Here is a 5,230-nt window from a genome sequence, read left to right as displayed (position 1 = left end):
TTCAACTTCCTTCCCCAACCTCGACTTTTCCACGCCTACCCAATTTGGGGCCCCCTACCTCTTTTTTCTTCAAAACCAAAACCAAATGAAAAAAAGGAGTCAATTTGTGCTGTCTATATGTTTTCACAAATATGAACTTTCACTGGAGCATGGTTAACTTATTAAGAGCCACGCCCTTAAAACCAACTATCACTCTCCAGCCCCCACCAGTTGCCTATTGAACTTCAGTGAGGGGTGGAGCTTTGTGCACTCCTTCCCCCTTGATGCTGGGATTAGGTTTACCTTGAGCTTGCACAGTGCATGTACATACCGTCACGGATTCCGTGAGTACATATGTGAAGCTTCCTGTCTAGGAGACACTGCTTTCTCAGAGTCATTTACTGGCTGTGACATTTATAATCTATCTGCCCCTTTCCTCAATGACTCTGAGCCATGAGTAGAGGGGTTATGATATAGTTGTCTGATTCAGTCTACGCATTTCATAGTCTCTTGTTCCTCTGTACCTTGACAAGTTGACTGCAAAAAAGAAGCTTCTCAAATGAGAGCTGTGGGTATAACAGTAAGTTCTTAGAAGCCAGTTTAATACTATATCCATTTATTGGAGGGAGAGTAGGGTCTACCCTAGAGTCTATGACTTACTTAGCCACAGACTTTCAACCTTCATAGTGCTGCCGGGTATGGTTTTTATCTTGTGGAGTAGGCCTTATTTCTGATCAAAAAGTGGTTGTTTATTTCCAGGACATTCATGCCCCTATTGTATCCATGGGCAAATCTAGAATGATTGCTGTTACAGCTCTCAGCATTCTCAGTTGGGTAGGGATGATTATTATTTTTCCTCGAGTAGTTTCTTAGCAATTACTGCCTCTACCTCTAGCCATTTGTGATGCTTTTCCTCCACTTAAAGTCTGTTTTTCCTTGATCATCCTGTCTCTGCCCCCCAGTGTCTGTAGTGAAGCCTTTTTCCTTCACTTCCCAGACACCCTGAGCTATTATGTGAATTGTCACCCTGTGCTATAATTGCCCGGTTTGTTATTTGTTGGTAAATGTAACTTATTTACTGGTTACTTTTATATTGTATTCTTGGCCTACAGAATAAAAGTCATTATACATGGAATAAGTGTGCAAATTTGAAAAAAAAACCCTAGGGAAGTTCTAGGCGTGTTTCCTTTTCAGTTCAAATCAGTTATTCTGATAAATATTGTCAAACCAGTTTATCATAAACATTCCCTCCTTTACATTCTCAAACCATGCAGACTTCATCAAAGATAGTAATATGCGATTTTACTGTGCAAAAATTCTCTCTCCCTAACTAGAGAATAAAAATTTACCATCAATGGCAGTAATAAATTCTAAAACATGTTACAGATAGAATAGGCTATCTGGAGAAGAAAATTACTTACATAACATTAAATAGTCAAAAAAATCCCGATGAATTATTTAAAAACATTCCTGGTTAAAGTTAATAGTTTGTGAAATTTGAAATGTAGAAAATGATTCTAAGGAAGTTTTTTAAAATGAAAGACTACTGACTGTTATTTTCAGTCCTGTCACCCTGACTGAATTTAGAATCAGCATGTGGGTATCTATGAGGACATTTCCAGAAAGATTTATCTGAATAGGGGAGATCTAACCTGAGCGTGTGTGGCACCACCCTGTGGACTAGAGTTGCCAGACTCAGTAAAGTGAGAAAGCTAGCCTAGCATCAGCATCCACATTGCTCTACAACTTGACTCTGGGTGCAGTGTAACCCAGGCATCCCATGCTCCTGCTATCACACCGTGCGCACCATGATGAACTATACGCTAACTGTGAGGTGTGGCCTTGCAGGAAGAGGTAAGTCACTGGGGGGGGGGGTTGAGAGTTTAAGACCACACCCTACTGACACTGCTCTCTGCTTCATGCTTGTAGTTAACAATGAGCTCTCCCCTTGCTGTGGCTGCTGCCATGACTGCCTCTTCCTATCATGCTTCTCTACCATGATGGACTCCAATGCCCCCAGAGCCACTTGCTTCTGTAAGTCGCTTTGGTGTTTTAACACAGCAGAAAAACAAGTAATCCAGCTGTCTATAGTTTGTTGACAACAGCATTTTATAGCCCAGTCCCACCAATTGGGGTCATAGGGGCTTAGAAAGAATTAGTAGATATGATAACCTCCTACGGATTAGAATTATTTACCTTGATTTTAGAATAAGACACATTAACAAATCTCTACTAGGGTGTATCTACTAGGGTGTATCTGGATGTTTTTAAAAAATAGTCTCAGAATTAACTTTTTGCTATTTCTAATTCACTGTGTGGTGGTCAAAAGTTTTGATGTTTTCTTGTGCTGCTCAGTAAGAAACTCATAATCCTCCCCCTTCGTCTTCCAGAATCTTGGAATTGCAGGTGAGCACCATCAGGCCTAGCTATGTTTCATACCTTTACTGGATATGTAACATAATAATGTTATATTTTAAGATAGAATTGCCTCAAGTCAGGCTTTCACATCATCTATAAGGAGAACAGAGAATCCAGATATGCTCATCAGTCTAGTCAGTAGGTGACCACTTTTTAATCCCTGTGATATATTTTCAACCTTACCATGTGAGGAAAGAAAAGAAGATAGGATGGTTTCCCTTCTTTGTTCCCTTGGAGCTAGAGGGGGTGATACTGAAAGACTAAATCAAATAAGTTATTAGAATGTGAACAATTGACACCTACTTTATCCTTGTGAATGCCTATATATTATTGTAACTCTTAGGTTTCCTTCTGTAAATGAACTGCACAATGTGAGGTGCTCACCTAAGATTGTAGGGTAGCCCTGTTTACGCTCTTCTTGAACTTTGGATTTCCAAATTTTGCAACAGGCTATTTTCTCTGTCAATCATAACATTCACACATATCATAGCATCAAGAGGGCTTGAGAACCAGAATAAGCACCATTATTAGAAAAGCACATACTGTGTTGTGGAACACTTACTTTCCTACAAACACTATGAGAACTTAGAAGTTGAGGTTTATTGCTGAAGTAGAGCTGAGCCAGATGTTTTCTTGATTGTGTTCCTTGTCTATTAACACTTAAACCCTGTCATCTGCACTGTTCTCCATTCTAGTTTCCATTTTTGTGTTGAATGACTTGATTTGAAAAACTGAGTATAAGACTAGCCACTAAGACTCAGAGAAGGTCTGTTCTTGTACTGACCAGGATATTTGAAGAGTTTTAAAATCACAGCCAGAAGGTTTACATCAGAGCATGAAAGCTGAGCCTTGTCATATGTTTTTCCTAAATATTTCCCAACACTTTCCTATGAAGTTTCCATCATGTTACTGTACTGTCAGGTTAGTTTGTTTGTTTTGGTGGGTGGCTTTTGCCTCTAAGAGTTACAGGTTCACCATGTAACAGAGCTAAATTATACCTGAGCCTCAAGAGACATATCTACTAAATCCCGTGGGAGGGAGAGCTAAACCCTCAGAGAAGCAGACACGCCTGGGAAACCAGAAGAGACTGCACTCTGCATACACATCTCGGACGCCAGAGGAAAACACCAAACGCCATCTGGAACCCTGGTGCACTGAGGCTCCCGGAAATGGCGGCACAGATCTTCCTGGTTGCTGCTGCCCCGGAGAGCTCTTGGGCAGCACCCTGCAAGCAAACTTGAGCCTCGGGACCACAGGTAAGACCAACTTTTCTGCTGCAAGTGACCTGTCTGGTGAACTCAAGACACAGGCCCACAGGAACAGCTGAAGACCTGTAGAGAGGGAAAACTACACGCCCGAAAGCAGAACACTCTGTCACCATAACAGGCTGAAAGAAAACAGGAAAACAGGTCTACAGCACTCCTGACACACAGGCTTATAGGGCAGTCTAGCCACTGTCAGAAATAGCAGAACAAAGTAACACTAGAGATAATCTGATGGCGAGAGGCAAGCGCAGGAACCCAAACAACAGAAACCAAGACTACATGGCACCATCGGAGCCCAATTCTCCCACCAAAACAAACATGGAATATCCAAACACACCAGAAAAGCAAGATCTAGTTTCAATCATATTTGATCATGATGCTGGAGGACTTCAAGAAAGACGTGAAGAACTCCCTTAGAGAACAAGTAGACGCCTACAGAGAGGAATCACAAAAATGCCTGAAAGAATTCCAGGAAAACATAATTAAACAAGTAGAAACCCATAGAGAGGAGTCACAAAAATCCCTGAAAGAATTCCAGGAAATCATAAATAAACAAGTAGAAGCCCATAGAGAGGAGTCACAAAAATCCCTGAAAGAAATCCAGGAAAACACAATCAAACAGTTGAAGGAATTAAAAATGGAAATAGAAGCAATCAAGAAAGAACACATGGAAACAACCCTGGATATAGAAAACCAAAAGAAGAGACAAGGAGCTGTAGATACAAGCTTCACCAACAGAATACAAGAGATGGAAGAGAGAATCTCAGGAGCAGAAGATTCCATAGAAATCATTGACTCAACTGTCAAAGATAATGTAAAGCGGAAAAAGCTACTGGTCCAAAACATACAGAAAATCCAGGACTCAATGAAAAGATCAAACCTAAGGATAATAGGTATAGAAGAGAGTGAAGACTCCCAGCTCAAAGGACCAGTAAATATCTTCAACAAAATCATAGAAGAAAACTTCCCTAACCTAAAAAAAGAGATACCCATAGGCATACAGGAAGCCTACAGAACTCCAAATAGATTGGACCAGAAAAGAAACACCTCCCGTCACATAATAGTCAAAACACCAAACGCACAAAATAAAGAATATTAAAAGCAGTAAGGGAAAAAGTTCAAGTAACATGTAAAGGCAGACCTATCAGAATCACACCAGACTTTTCGCCAGAAACTATGAAGGCCAGAAGATCCTGGACAGATGTCATACAGACCATAAGAGAACACAAATGCCAGCCCAGGTTACTGTATCCTGCAAAACTCTCAATTAACATAGATGGAGAAACCAAGATATTCCATGACAAAAACAAATTTACACAATATCTTTCTACAAATCCAGCACTACAAAGGATAATAAATGGTAAAGCCCAACATAAGGAGGCAAGCTATACCCTAGAAGAAGCAAGAAACTAATCATCTTGGCAACAAAACAAAGAGAAGAAAAGCACACAAACATAACCTCACATCCAAATATGAATACGACAGGAAGCAATAATCACTATTCCTTAATATCCCTCAACATCAATGACCTCAACTCCCCAATAAAGAGACATAGATTAACAAACTGG

The sequence above is a fragment of the Rattus norvegicus genome, chromosome 14 (assembly GCF_036323735.1).
Source record: "Rattus norvegicus strain BN/NHsdMcwi chromosome 14, GRCr8, whole genome shotgun sequence".
In the NCBI taxonomy this organism is placed as follows: Eukaryota; Metazoa; Chordata; class Mammalia; order Rodentia; family Muridae; genus Rattus; species Rattus norvegicus.
The sequence above is the reverse complement of the archived record's forward strand: the minus strand, read 5'-3'. Positions refer to the sequence as shown.